Source organism: Prionailurus viverrinus, chromosome A1 (assembly GCF_022837055.1).
Source record: "Prionailurus viverrinus isolate Anna chromosome A1, UM_Priviv_1.0, whole genome shotgun sequence".
NCBI lineage: Eukaryota > Metazoa > Chordata > Mammalia > Carnivora > Felidae > Prionailurus > Prionailurus viverrinus.
Window position 1 is genome coordinate 173,314,761 of NC_062561.1, and position 15,869 is coordinate 173,330,629.

The window sequence follows — 15,869 nt, forward strand, 5'->3', positions numbered from 1 at the left end:
GTAATAATAATAATTAAAAAAAATAATAATAATAAAAGAAAAGATGGTAATGATGAAACCTGAGTTAGTGGTCTGGAAATGGAAGAAAGATTTCAAAATACAGTGGGGGGAAAAAAAGCAATAGAAATGGTGAAAAAATGAAGACATGAAGGGCCGGTATGGGAGATATAACATGTAAATAATAAGATTACCAGAAGGAGAAAAAGGAATGAAGAGGAGAGGCAATAACTGAATTAAAAGAGGAAGAAAATCATGCTCACTTCGGCAGCACATATACTAAAATTGGAACGATACAGAGAAGATTAGCATGGCCCCTGCGCAAGGATGACACGCAAATCCGTGAAGCGTTCCATATTTAAAAAAAAAAGGAAGAAAATCTCTTAGAGCTAAAGAACAATTTGAATTTAAAGATTGAAAGGTTTTCCTGAATTCCAGTCAGACTGATTAACAACAACAACAATAACAACAACAACAACATATATACCCACTTACACACAAGTATGTTCTGGGAAAATTCCTGAACTCCAAAAGTGAAAGTACTGATTTTATTGTATTTTTTCAAAGTACTAATTTTAGAATCTGTTGGATAGAAAGAAAAATTTACTTAAAAAGGAAAAATATCAGCCTAGCATGAGATTTTGCATTAAAAACCAAAGTCAGGGGCACCTGGGTGGCTCAGTGGGTTTAGCAGTTGAAGCATCCAACTTTGGTTCAGGTCATGAACTCATGGTTCAGGAGTTCAAGCCCCACATTAGGCTTGCTGCTGTCAGCGAGGAGCCTGCTTCAGATCCTACGTCCCCTTTCTTTCTGACCCTCCCTGGTTGCGTTCTCTCTCTCAAAAATAAATAAACCTTAAAAAAACAAAAAACAAAAAACCTGAAGCTCGAGAGAATGAAATGAAATCCACAGACTACCAAGGGAAAACCAAACAAACAAAACAACAAAAAAACCCTACCCAGGGATCTTTACCCAGCTTAGATACTGTTCATTTGTTAGAGTGAAAGAAAGGTCTGTGTGCATCTAGGGAGACTAGGACATCACAGGAGTTCCCATCAGTGAGAGAGACAGCTAGAACCCAGATTGGGGCAAGGGGGCAGCACACCTATTTACTGTGAGGTGTTAGGAATCTGGCCCTGATCCAGAACTTCTTAAGTGTGCATGCAAACTAAAATTAACAACGATGAATATTTAAAAAACAACAGTCGCTTTTTACCAAGATGCAATAATTGAAAAGAACATAATTCCTATGGCTAGTAGCAACAGCGGTGAGTGCAGGAGAGGGCTCCCTCATACACTACATTTGGAACTGTGAATTCAATACGGGCCATTGGCAAAACAATCTGGCAGTGCCTATTAAAATAAAAAATATGCATACCTTTGCCTCAGTAATCTCCTTCCTGCTGGTCCTTAGAAATAAAAGCACTAATACATAAGTATTATTATTATGTATATTAAGTATATTATTTTATTGCAGCACTTTTTGTAGGGACAAAAAATTGGAAACAAAGTGTATAACCATCACGAAGGAAATAACTGGCTAAATGGTGGTATATTCACATCATAGAATATTAAGCATAGAATATTCTATTTGCAGCATAGAATATTAAGCGCTATTATATAGCTAAATGAATGAGTGAGGTCTCCATCAAATGACTTGCAGAGATTTCCACTATGTATTTTACTAAGAAAGGCAATCCAGAGAATTTTTATAAGAATCCTTTTATTTTGTAAAATGGTGAGGAGGAAATCCCCACGTATGTGAGTTTGTCTAATTAAAAGAGTAGGTAGAACGTGTGGAAGGGCACGCAGAGGTTGTTAACTTGCTCAAAGGAGGGCGATGGAGTTAGCCAGAAGAAGGGAAGAGAGAGGAGGTAAACAGGACCAAGGACATAAGCTTAAGCAATAATTCATGACAGGCAGAGCACCTGTGTAGAGTGGGCTGATGCTTTGCAAATAAAGCTTTCAATTTGTGAAAACTAACATATGTTTTTGTACAGCTTTTATGGTTGTCTTCTAACTATGGAGCTCTGGCAGAATGGGTGTTTTACCCAAATTAGGGATGCATACTATATATTCCAAGTTTAGCAATGCAAATTCTCTTCCGTAGGAAATTAAATAAACAGACATTAATGTAAGTGCTGAATCAAAGCCAAACCAGCAGTGCTTTTGAAACCTGGCAATCTGCCTGTTGATCATTATTTGATCAGTAGATATTCTTTAAGATTTACATGATTTTGGGAACTGTAGATACATGGTTCACATACCCTGTTGTCATGAAAACAATGATATGTATATGGGTAAACGTATGGAAATTAACAATCCATTTTTGCATATTAATAATATCATGGCTTAGGCTTTTTAAGCATAAACATTACATACATTATGTATTTCCAGCATGGGTCCTTCATTGATCTGCATGAATTTTTCGTTTTCAAAGTTAGGAAAATTAACTCTTAGAAAATCATTTACTAGTAAAAACAATGAAGCTTTTTAAGTAGTAAAATAGAGGGCACTTAATTTTTTTTTTCAAGTTTATTTAAGAGAAAGAGAGAGAGAGACAGAAAGAGAGAGAGAGAGAGAGAGAGAGAGAGGCAGAGGGGAGGGACAGTGATGTCGGGCTCAAACCCACCAACCATGAGGTCATGACCTGAGCTGAAATCAAGAGTGGGGTGTTTAACTGACTGAGCCACCCAGGTGCCCCAGAGGGCACTTAATTTTTGCTTAAACAAAAAAATTTCTCTTTGGGTGCCTGGGTGGCTCAGTCGGTTAAATGTCCAACTTCAGCCCAGGTCATTATCTCATGGTTCATGAGTTCAAGCCCTGCATCAGCTTTGTGCTAACAGTTCAGAGCCTGAAGCCTGCTTCAGATTCTGGGTCTCCCTCTCTCTCTGCTCCTCCCTCACTCATGGTCTGTCTCTCTGCCTCTCAAAAGTAAATAAATGTTTTAAAAAAATTTTTTTAAGAAATTTCTCAGTAAGAATATCAACTTGAGTGGGGCTCCTGGGTGGATCAGTAGGTTGGGCATCCAACTTCAGCTTGGGTCATGATCTCACTGCTTGTGAGTTTGAGCCCTGCATCAGGCTCTGTGCTGACAGCTCAGAGCCTGGAGCCTGCTTCTGTGTCTCCCTCTCTCTCTGCCCCTCTCCCACTCACACTCTGTCTCTTTCTCTCAAAAATAAATAAATGCTAAAAAAAAAAAAAAAGAATATCAACATGAGTGGTGAAGTTTGATGTATTAACTCTTTTCATGGACATTTGCAATTTTAGAAAGGAAAAGCTTTAGAACAAAGGAGTTTTTCTAACTCCTAGTGAGAAAATAGTAGTCCTTTAATAGTCCTCTAGTAGTATTTCTAACATTAATGAAAGTATAGGTTTGGCCCCTAGTGGGCAGGGAGCCTTCTATCATGCAGAGGACTAGAACCAAGAATAGGGCCCTGTTCCTGTCCACCTGGCTCATGCCCTTAAACCTGCTGCACTCCTCAGAGCCCTAGCCAACAAAAGCTAGATGTAGACCCTCCCAGGCTGATTAGAACAATTACCAAAATCTCTTTGTTCTTTTCCAACTTGATTTTTTCTTACTGTCTGTAACCCAGAAAGTTAGAGAAACCCCCTCACCCAAATCTCCCTTCCAATTCCACACCCTTTCCCCAAATTCTGATTCTGTTTAGGACCGTCCAGGCCTGATATTTGGACTTGGCCTCCCAGCTACAATTTGGCTTTCTCCTCTCTCAAATGGTTTTGATCTGGACTCTGCCCATCTCCTTTGCAGGGCCCTACATCAGCCTTAATTATACTGATGGGAAGCTACATCAGATGTTAAATTGTCATCTTAATGTTGCTTAAAGAGTTGAGTTGACACGAAGCTTAAGTTGAGTGATATTTAAAGGTTAAAGGTCCTATCAGAGCCGATGTATGGAAGTGCTAACAAGCAGGTAGTCAAGTTAGTTACTCGGTGTGTCTGTAGTCTCTGGGATTTGGAAATGGCAGTGCTAGATTCAGCATTTCAGATCTCTCTCAGGCTTTCCCCTCTATGCCTTGTTGACTCATTGTTTTGTTTTGTTTTGTTTTTTAGAGATGTGAATAATATTAGCCAACTGTCTGATTCAGCTCTTCCCACTTGGACCTGTCAGCAGTTTTCTGAAGATATCATATTTCATTCATGGTATATTGATTTAATTATTGTAACTGGAGTATTCTCAAGTTCATCAGATTTCGGAGATCGTTTTGTTCAGGGCCAAAGTAGCACGGTCTAAAGTCCCATTTCCACCTTCAAGGTAGCCCTCTTGCTTTGGACAATTGCTCAATTCCTGCCAATCATCTCTTGGTCTCTTATAATTTTTTTTCAAGCTGCTTTTCTCTCCATGCATTATGTAGGACACAGAATGTCCGTGCTTATGTGCCGGCACTCGAGCAAGTTGAGCAGAAAGAAGGTATTTCTTCCCCATTAAGCCCAGCCAACATCCCAGCATTGGGTCTTGGGACTTGGCTTGGGTTCCTAGAGTATCTCTTAAATAATCACTGTGACAAATGCTCTCAGAGACTAGGGGCCAGAATGAAGGGGGTGGGGGTGAGGAATCAAACCCACCCAAACACAGGGATGAGAGTAGGGGAGGAGTAGCTTCTGAAGGAAAATACCTTCATGCCACCAGAGGGAAATGGATGCTGAGAAGTGAAAACGAAACAAAACAAAACAGATGTTCACTTGCTTGGACATTAGCAAGGACATTACAGAAGAGAAAAGAAAAAAAAAATCAACTTTAAAATTAATGCATCAGTATGCATCTAGGTCCATCTCTGCAGAAGGCTGCTACATTGGCTGTCACCCTTCTTAGAGAGAATAGATGATACATGTGGGAATCCCTGACCTTAAACTCTACCCAGGGTGCAGGCCTTCTACTATACCCCCCCTTTTTTTTCCTTCTAAAAAGAGGGTAACCTTCCTGCCTGCTCCTCTTCCTTTCTCTACCATCATAGCCCTCTTTCTGCAGAGCCTCAACTCTGCTCAAGGGAAGATACAATTCTGCATCGTTCTGCAGAGCTGTTTATCTTTCAGTGGTTTCTAATTCTTCTAATCCTCTAATGGGAAGGCCTTTGATTTTGTATGATCAAAGGCCTATTGAAAAACATTTTTTTTCCAAATCAAAAGAGCAGTCTCAAGCCTTAACTGAGGACTTCCTCAGCCTCTAGATAAGAAGACTGCCTATGTCAGTTTGGACTCCTGTCTGCATAAGAGAGAAAAAAAGCCCAATATTGTGGCTTAAACAAGATCGAGGTTTATCACTCTGTCAGTAAAAGAAATAGGCCCGCCAGTGTTGGTTTGGCAGCTCCAAGGCCTTCAGAGACCAGGGCATCTTCTATTTTGCTTCTCTGCCCAAATGATCAATTGCTGGCCACAGGAAGGAACAAACAGGAAGGCATGAAGAAATGCCTGCCACTTTTTTTTTTTTTGAGAACTTCCCAGAGGTCCTAGGCTACCCTGTGCTTACATCTCCTTGCCCAAAGATAGTTGCCACAAACCATAAGAGACTCTTAAATATAGAGAACAAACTGAGGGTTGCTGGAAAGGGTGTTGGGTGGGGGGATGGGCTAAATGGGTGATGGGCATTAAGCAGGGCACCTGTTGGGATGTGCCCTGGGTGTTATATGTAAGTGATGAGTCACTAAATTCTATTCTTGAAAGCAATATTATACTATATGTTAACTAACTTGGATTTAAATTAAAAAAAAAGAAAAGAAAAAGATAAGTCACAAAGGGAGACTGAGAATGAGATACTAGAGGATAAGAGAAGTAAGGAAGTCAGGAGAGGGGAAAACTCAAAGGAGAAAATGGTCCATAGGGTCAGATATCATGGAGTGATCATGTAATATAGGCAGAGAAGAAGGTGCGCATTATTTGGTGATTGGAAAGTTAATGATGGCTTTGGTTAGAGCAGTTTCCATTGAGTAGTAGGAAAAGAATGAAGTGCATTGGGGTTGAGGGGTGCATTCATGAAGACTCGGAAATGAGTGGGCATCATTTTAAGAAGTTTACATTCAAATAGCAAGAGAGACATAATAGCTAGAAAGGCGAACATAATTTTAGGATCTAGAGAATATTAAGCTAAGTGAAATAAGCCAGTCAGAGAAAGACAAATACCATATGATCTCACTCATATGTGGAATTTAAGAAACAAAACAGCGAACAAAGGGAAGAAAAAGAGAGAAGCCAGAAAACCAGACTCTTAACCATAGAGAACAAACAGATAATTACCAGAGGGGAGGGGAGTTTGGGGGATGGGTGAGATAAGTGAAGAGGATTAAAGACAGCACTTGTCATGAGGAGCACTGACTAATATATGGAATTGTTGAGACACCATATTGTACACCTGAAACTCATACAGCACTGTATGTTAGCTATACTGGAATTAAAATTAAATTTAAAAAAATTTAAAAAAGAATAGTTGCCACATCTCTCACATGTGGCTGTGAGAGGGCTAGAAAATATAGGCTTTTCAATGAGCCCTTCAACCTCCAGGAAGGAGGAGAAGCTGTCAATGGTAGTATCTTCTGGCCATCAAAGTGGCTGACACCGACTGCCTTGCCTCCCCATCATGCGGCTTGGACTCTGTAATTCCAAGCAACTCTCTTTGCTATCCTGTGCATTGCTCACAATCCCTTCTATGAGGTTATATTCTGCTAGATCATCTACGGTACCTAACGTTTAGTCAAGTACAATTTTAGGATTATGTCACGTGGTATGTTTGACAGCTCTGAAAAATAGGTTTGGGTTACTTTAAGATATTGCGGTAAAGTTTCTAAGCAAAGCTGAAAGGAAGGGGTGTAGAAGTCACAGAAAGGTCTTCATTTGGAAGATATCGTAAATATTTGACACCCAAGCAGAACATGCTGGTTACAAAAGGGCAACGTGAAGGATCTTCGTGGTGATGAAAATGTGGTGTGTCCTGACCGTGTCATGTCAGTATCCTGGTTGTGATAAAATGCTATAGTTTTGTTAAGATGTTACCATTGTGGGAAACTAGGTAAAGGGTAAATCAGATCTCTCTTCTTACAATTAGATGTGACGCTACAGTTTCTTCAAAATAAAAGTTTAATTTTACAAAAATCAACATCATTTCATTGTAAACTATATCTCAATAATTTTTTTAGAGTCAACTGCATTTCAAACTGGTACATTTATTTTTTTTCAATATATGAAATTTATTGTCATATTGGTTTCCATACAACACCCAGTGCTCATCCCAACAGGTGCCCTCCTCAATACCCATCACCCACCCTCCCCTCCCTCCCACCCCCCATCAACCCTCAGTTTGTTCTCAGTTTTTAACAGTCTCTTATGCTTTGGCTCTCTCCCACTCTAACCTCTTTTTTTTTTTTTCCTTCCCCTCCCCCATGGGTTCCTGTTAAGTTTCTCAGGATCCACATAAGAGTAAAAACATGTGGTATCTGTCTTTCTCTGTATGGTTTATTTCACTTAGCATCACACTCTCCAGTTCCATCCACATTGCTACAAAGAGCCATATTTCATTCTTTCTCATTGCCACGTAGTACTCCATTGTGTATATAAACCACAATTTCTTTATCCATTCATCAGTTGATGGACATTTAGGCTCTTTCCACAATTTGGCTATTGTTGAGAGTGCTGGTGTAAACATTGGGGTACAAGTGCCCCTATGCATCAGTACTCCTGTATCCCTTGGGTAAATTCCTAGCAGTGCTATTGCTGGGTCATAGGGTAGGTCTATTTTTAATTTTTTGAGGAAACTTCACACTGTTTTCCAGAGTGGCTGTACCAGTTTGCATTCCCACCAACAGTGCAAGAGGGTTCCCGTCAAACTGGTACATTTAAAATGACATGTTTAGTATGCAGTTTTGACTATTCTTATCAAATTCTTTTTCAAATATTAAAGAAACAAGGAGGAAAAGTCAGTTGAATTCTCAGTAAGAAGGTCTCAATTTTTTAAAACTTTTTATTATGAACATTTGAAAATACATACAAAAGAATATAATTAAACTCCATCTACTCATCATCCAATTCAACAATTACCACCCTGTTGTTAGTCTTACTTTATTTGCCTTGCAATTTTTCCCCGGTCGATTATTTTAAAGCAAATCCCAGACATTATATTATTTTACCCTTAACTAAGTCTATTTTTAAATCCAGTGATCCTAAGCACGATGAGCAAAGGAAATAAAACTCCACAATTTCACATTTCTAAAGCCAGCAATTTTCACACACTGAAAAAAAAATGTGTAGTTACTGATTTCTGGAAACGGAAGTAAGAATGTAGATAGACACAGAGAAAGCTACAGAGCAGGGATACAGAGCATGACAAGCAAAATAATGCCCCCGAAATGTCCATCCTAATCCCTGGAATCTATAAATACGTTACCTTAACGGAAAAGGAGAAAGAAAGTTGCAGTTGAAATTAAGGTTCCTAATTGGCTGACTTTAAGATAGGGAGATTGTCCTGGGTTATCTGGATGGGCCCAAAGTAATCACAGGGTTCCTTAAAAATGAAAGAAGAGGGGTGCTTGGGTAACTCAGCTGGTTAAGCATTGGACTCTTGATTTCCGGTCAGGTCATGATCTCATGGCTCATGGGGTTGAGCCCCGAGTTGGGCTCCACACTGATAGCACGAAACCTGCTTGGGATTCTCTCTTGCTCTCTCTCTCTGCCCCTCCCCTACTCTCTCTCTCTCTCTTTCCCTCTCAAAATAAATAAACATTTAACAAAAATGGAAGAGGAAGCAGAGGTGAGTCACAGGGAGATGGGACTATGAAGAAAGGTCAGAGTGGTGTGATGTAAGAGGAATCGACTTGCCACTCCTGGCTTGGAAGATGAAGGAAAGGGAGCAGGAGCCAAAGAATGTAGATGGCCTCTGGGATCTAGAAAAAGCAATGCCCTAAAGGCCCCAGTAGAGAAGACAACCCTGTCGACGTCTTGATTTTAGTCCAGTGCAATCTGTGTGGGGCTTTTCACCTAGAGAACTTTAAGATAGTACATTTGTATTGTTTAAGCCACCAAATCTGTGGTAATTTGCTAGAGCTGCAATATCAAAGTGAGGTCCAGAGTGAAAGGGTGTCACCATTTGACAGAGCTACCATGACTATTCAATTAGAGAATGCCACCTTTAATGGGGGAGGTTTTGTTATGCGGGAAAGGGTTTCTTCAGAGATCTGAGTCATTTAACCAGTAAATAATGTAATTACGCCAATACCTTAGAAATATGATCCTGTGTATAGCAAAAGCCTCACTTTTTAAGTCCTGCCCTTGGACTAAAAACATGAGTCAGCAGTGCGCTATAAAATTTTAAAATGCAAAAAAGGAATGTACACCCTCTGCTGGTGGATATAAAGCAGACTTTTCATGTTTTGGATTTGGTTTCCTGTATATTCTGGGAAGAGTGAAGACTACCCAGGCCTATCTGGGGAGGGGGGCCTGTCTGGACTCACTGCACTATGAACCCCATGTAGACTGTAGAACACCCTATGGGGCCAACCTGAGCTGATTATTTTCAGAGTGAGTGTTTGGAGAAGTTATTTCTCTGGATCTGTTTGTTGCTTCAACAGAAACTTTTTAAAACTTTTTTTTTTAATGTTTATTTATTTTTGAGGGGGAGAGAGAGAGAGAGAGAGAGCGAGCAAGCAGCAGAGGAGGGGCAGAGAGAGAGAGAGGGAGGGAGACACAGAATTCGAAGCAGGCTTCAGGCTATCAGCACAGAGCTTGTTGTGGGACTTGAACCCACGAACTATGAGATCATGACCTAAGTCAGAGTCGGACGCTTAACCAACTGAGCCACTCAGGGGTCCTCAACAGAAACTTCTTTTAAAGAATTCAGTATAAGAGATGCTATGAGACAAACATGTTTTCCCAGTTAAGATGCTTACAAGGTCATTTAAACAACAACAACAAAAAAAACCCAGCCTCCAGCATGCTTTCTCAACCATAACATTTATTCAAAGACTCAACATAGTAATTAGTGTGTTAGTTACTTAGTTTCTGAAATCATAGTAAAAAATAATCCCTTCATCCATGACAAGGAATTAATATAAAATAGTTTTTAAGAACTGTTATAGAGATTACATTTCTGATTTTTAAACATTAAGAAATTATTTATTTGAAAAAAAGAAATATCCTGAAACAATTTTCTTTTTCCTGATTTGTTCCTCATGCAAAAGAAGGTTATTTACCAGTGGATTAAGTTTTCTCATTTGGGTCTGAGAACTTCATTCCCTGTCCCTGCCCTTTCAGCTACCTTCTTCCATTCTGGGCAAACCTGTCAAAGCATGGAGGTTAGACATGACAGAGGAGCAGGAAGGGGAGGGCGAAAGAAAAGGAAGAGGTTCTAAAGTTCTAGAGTGTAGAAGTCTTTTATATATACATTTGCACGCAATATGTTTATACTTAACATACATAGTTACATATGCCATGTATTTACATTATTTATATTTATTACATTATTATACATTGTATTATAAACATTATATATGGTTATATACTATATTTTACATAGACAAATAGAGCAAGTAAGCTCTGTATTAATCAGGACTCTATAATGAGAGTAACAAAAACCCATCTAAGCTAGAATGAGTTCATCTTTTCCAACAGCAGATTTACTTTGTTTAAAAAGAGATTCACACTCATAATAGGATTTTGCATCCCATCACCTCCTCCTCCTCGGTAACCTTGGCATATATGTGGTGATAACTTACTCGTTGGCCTAGACATCAGTTAGCAAATCTTTATAGAGTGGCCATCACACAAGGACACTCTAGGCACTGGGGATCCAATGCATAACTTAGAGAAAAGATCCCTGCTTTCTTGTAACTTACACTATAGTAAGGGAGAGAGAAAAAATGGATTGAGAAAATTTCAGATTGAGGAAGCTATTTAGATGAGTGGTCTGAGAAGAATTTCTGAAGAGGTGATGTTTAAGCTGTAGAGACAGCACAAAAAGGAGGGTATTACAGAGGGGGTGGGCAGCATTCCAGGCAGAAAGAATGGTCTGTAGAAAGAGCTTGGAGTATGTAATGGATTGCAGGGAGACTACTGTGGCTCGAATGTAGTGAGAGATGAAGATAGGATGTGAAAGGAAGGTAGAGTGAGTGACGGGCAGGTGCCCCATCATGTAAAGTCTCTCAAGCCATGGCACACAAATTGGATTCTACACTGAGGGTCATGAAGATTTTCAAGTTAATGTTTTGAGATGATCACTCTTGCTGCTTGGTGGAGGATGGATCGCCACAGGGACAGGAGACATTTAGGAGCCTGTGGAAGTAGTCCAGCTGAGCTTGAGATGGCTTGGATTAAGGTGGGGAAAGCTGAGATGGAGAAGAGGGAATGGGTCTTGGAGGTAGACTGGCCAGGACTCATCAGTGGTTTGCATGTGTGCCTGTGTGAGAAAGATAGGAATTAAAGTTCACTCTTAGGTTTCTGGTCAGAGCTGCTGGATGCCTAGTGGAACATGTCAATTGAAATGATTTGGGCCAGGGGCACCTGGGTGGCTCAGTCGGTTAAGCGTCTACTCTTGATTTCAGCTCAGGTCATAATTTCATGAACCATGGGATGGAGCCCTGCATTAGGCTTTGCACTGACAGTGTGGAGCCTCCTTGGGATTCTCTCTCGCAAAATAAATAAACAGTAGGGCACCTAGGTGGCTCAGTCTGTTAAGTGTCCAACTTTGGCTCAGGTCATGATCTCTCGGTTCATGAGTTTGAGCCCTACATCAGGCTCTCTGCTGACAGCACAGATCCTCTGTCTCCCTCTCTGTCTGCCCCTCCCTCTCTCTCTCTCTCTCAAAAATAAACACTTAAAAATAAATAAATAAATGAATGAATAAATAAATAAATAAAAATTGTTTTTTAAAAAAAGGAAAGACATGATTTGGACCAAAGTAAAAGAAAGCTTTGGCTGAAACAAAAAGACTCATAAGGGTTCATGTAAGTTCAGAGGTAGGACAGGCTTCAGGGTTCATTGTCTGGCTCCCGGTTAGAGATGTAGGTGTGACTTTTCAGGCCTAACTGTAGGCAAACACAAAAGCTCTACTTGACAAGTCTCCCAGGGAATGGCTGCCCTCCCCACGCAGACTTGGTGGGCAGCCAGTGCACTGCAGTCTCTAGGGGGCGCTGCAGTCAGGGACTCAGGCCCCTCTGACTCCCTTGCCATGAACATCTGCATTCCTAGCTCTGGGGCCTCCACTCCTATCTCTTTAGCTGAGGCCTTGGCAGAGGTCTTCTTTGGTCTCCTCTGCTGACGCCACCTTCTGGGGGAAGGAGGAGTACTTTCCCACTCCTAGCCCTTCCCCTCCCTCTCTGCCCAGGGTCCACAAAACTGCCAGAGCCTTTTGTTCAGTGAGACCACCCCCCTGACCCTTGACCTCCACCTGACCCTTGACTCTGTTCCATGGGAGAGTGAAGCCGAAGGAGTCACTGCTTTCTCTGGTTTTAGCCATCCAGGTAAGTGATTAAAGGCTTAACTCTTTCATTTTTGGCTTGTTGATTTAATTGGCTACTCTGACACCTGACAACTCTGGCCCCCACCTGGAGCCAGGTGCTTGAACAAGCGCTCTCTCTCTCTCTTTCTCTCACTCTCTCTCTCTCTCTTTCTCTCTCATTCCTCCCCCACACCTACCCCCAGGCCAGGTCAACTGAGCTCTTGACCGCTCTGCCTCCTTTTCTCTTCAGGTCTTTCAGCTTGGCCCTCCTCCTTGTGTCAGCTTTATCCTCAGGATGACGGTCACCAGCTAGACCCAAGACCTGACCTGTAACGCTCACCCGCTTGTACCCACCAACCTTCGTTCCACATTTTTCCTTAAGTTCTTCTTTCCAGCTTATCTCTTAACACAGGCAAAAGACCTGAGGGCATAGCAACCCTGGAAGAAACTAAAGCCACCCTTCAAACAATGACTGCCTGCAAGAAGAGTGCCGCTGGCCCAGGCCACCCAGACCAACTGGAACGTAACCACCCACTCACAGGTGCGCAGATGGACCTTGGAGACACTGACAGTTACCTTTCTCTCATTATTATACTAAAATCTCCACCCAAGGAGAAGCACAAGCCTCATTGTCATAACCTGCAATGTATGTATAGATAGGCATGTTTCCTTAGGGTGTGTGTAGGACGCCCACCTCTACATATGGTGACAAGGCTCCCCTTCCTAACTATTCATCCTAACCTTAAATAAAAGGAGCCCATTCAGACTTGCTCTAGAAGTCATGGCTTTGGAAGTTATTCCCATGATCTCCTTACTTGCCGCAAATATAGTTTACTCTGTGTGACAACTCCACCTGGTGTAGTTTCTATGACTCACCAACGAGTGAACTCACATGAGTTTGGGTACAGTTCCACATATCATATCCTGACTCGATGACGTTTCATTAAAAAAGAGAGACTTTTACATCTTAAGGATGTAAGCAGGAGTCCTAAGATTCACAGAATGGTTGCTAACCAGGGATGTAATCTGATGATTCACTGAGGCCAACCAGAGCCAAATCCTGGAGCCAAGAGTGCGCTGGTTTTCTGCACAGCCACGCATGCTCCATGTGAAACTGAGGACTGCATGTCTGAATCATGATTCTGTTCAGAAAGATTAAGAGGTGAATTCAAACACAGACTGATACATAATTTGCCATGTGCCCCTCATGAAAATATGGACTTCCTTATTCAAAAGGCAGGAAAAAAAGTGTCACTGAAAGTACTAAATTATAAAACCTTTTCCTTTTCTCTATGGTCTTTCAATTTGCCATGGTGTTTTTATTTGATATTCATTGTCATCCTAAGTAAAGGACAACTAAAATTGTAAATTGTTACAATATCACCATTCATCTTTATATTGTGCATTGCCAACTTTAAATGCAGATATAAGAACATTTAACTCACATAGAATCACCAAAATTATACAACTCACATTTCATAGCTGGTACATGCATGATGTATTTTATTCTTACAAAAACGGTGGAAACATTGCACAAAATTAACCCGTCTGTGTTCCTGTCACTTCTTGCTGTGCACACATTCTACCATACTCTCTACATTTGGCTTATGATGAATGAGGTGAAAGGAACTAGAGAAAAGTGTCTTTCACTTACCTTCAGTGTCACCATTTTTAGCATAAGTGGTTGGTTAATATAGGGAATTAATAGGAAAGTAACATGACAGGGTTCCTTGGTTCTTTGTGTTTCTGAGACTGCCACTGTCTTCTTTTTGCATCTGAAGCAAGTTCTGATTTATAGGAAGATGTCAGGGCTCACAGTGATCCCACTTACTCAGTTTAACATGGTTACCTTGTCTCACTTTCAATCTGGTTGAACTTCCATGAATCATGGCCTCACGGAAATTCTGTTCTCATGGGATATTTAAAATGCTATATGCAATTGGGTCAGCAAAGAGTGAGTACACACACATTATTACATGTATCTCCTCTGCTTAAGTGCACACTCCTTTGTCTTACCAATTTCATTCACAGAACACAACTTCAAAAATGAGATCAGTGAGAATTTTAAGATGGTGGTCACCTGGGAGGCTCAGTCGGTTGAGTGTCTGACTTCGGCTCAGGTCATGATCTCCCAGTTCATGAGATCCAGCCCTGCATGGAGCTTGCTGCTGTCGGTGCAGAGCCCACTTCAGATCCTCTGTCCCCTTCTCCCTGCCCCTTCCCCCACTCACTCTCTTTCTCAAAAATAAATAAACATTAAAAAAATTAAAGATGGTGACGGGAGAGCATTAAACCAAGCATGGGGCTTTTCTGAGTACAGGGCCTTGTGTGTCACACACGCACAGGCCACACACGCACCAAGAAGCAGGCCTTGGTGAATGAGTGCTGGGTAAACAAGCAAGAATGTCCACTACAAGACACATTTACTGAAACGAGAAAGATTGACTATGGAGAATAGTTTGTGTGTAAAAAATCAAGATCCTTTATATACATAGCAAACGTTTATTTCTTGCTTGGGCACATGTTCTGCTGTAGCTCCTCTCCAGGTCAAAAATTTAGAAACCTGTACTCCTCCCACAGTTTCAAGGGTCTTGTGCTTCCAGGTGGGAAGAGAAGGAAAGAGAGAATGTAAAAATTACATGGGACATTGCAGGAATTGTGCTTAGAAGTTGGATGTATCACTTTTATCTTCATTTCATTGGCTAGAACTCAGTTATCTGCTTCCACCTAAATGCGAGGGGGCCTGTGAATCCCAGAAGAGGAAATGGGATTGCTCAGCATCTAGTAAGACTCCGATAGAGATCAATGAAGGTTTTGTTTTTTTGTTAGACGTGACTAAAGCATTTTATATGCTATGAGAAATGATCCAGCGTTAGTGGGGCTGACAGAAAGGGCAAATATGTGTTATTCTGTAAATGCTGACTTGAATCATAAGATATTTGTTGGTCGAAGGGTACGCACTTTGTTATGAGACGCATAAATTCTAGAGACCTACTGTACAGCATGCTGACTAGAGCTAATAATGTTGTAATGTGTACTTGAAATTTGCTCAGAGTACATCCTAAGTGTTCTTACCACACACACAGAAAAGGTAAGTATGTGAGAGGATGGATGTTCATTAGGTTGATTGTGGTAATCATTACATAATATCAAAACATTATGTTATATCTGCTATGGTCTGAATGTTTGTGTCCCCCCCCCCCCCCCCGACCCATAAGTTCAACTCCTAGTGCCCAGTGTGATAGTATTAGGAGGTGAGGGCTTTGTGAAATGCTTAAGTCATGAATGTAGAGCCCTTGTGAATGGAATTAGTGCCCTTATTAAAGAGAGCCCAGAAGGCTAGCTTGCCCCTTCCCACCATGCAAGGTTACAACCAGAAAGCACAGTCTATAAACTAGGAAATAGGTTCTCACCAGACACCAAATCTGCTAGTGC

At 41.0% G+C, this 15,869-nt stretch overlaps 1 non-coding gene across 1 annotated transcript; it reads left to right on the forward strand.

The window, feature by feature from the left end:
• Positions 1 to 252: 252 nt before the first annotated feature.
• LOC125146930 (U6 spliceosomal RNA) lies at positions 253 to 359 on the forward strand. The gene has a single exon (XR_007144931.1). It is a non-coding gene; the product is annotated as a U6 spliceosomal RNA (small nuclear RNA).
• The last annotated feature ends 15,510 nt before the right edge of the window (positions 360 to 15,869 follow it).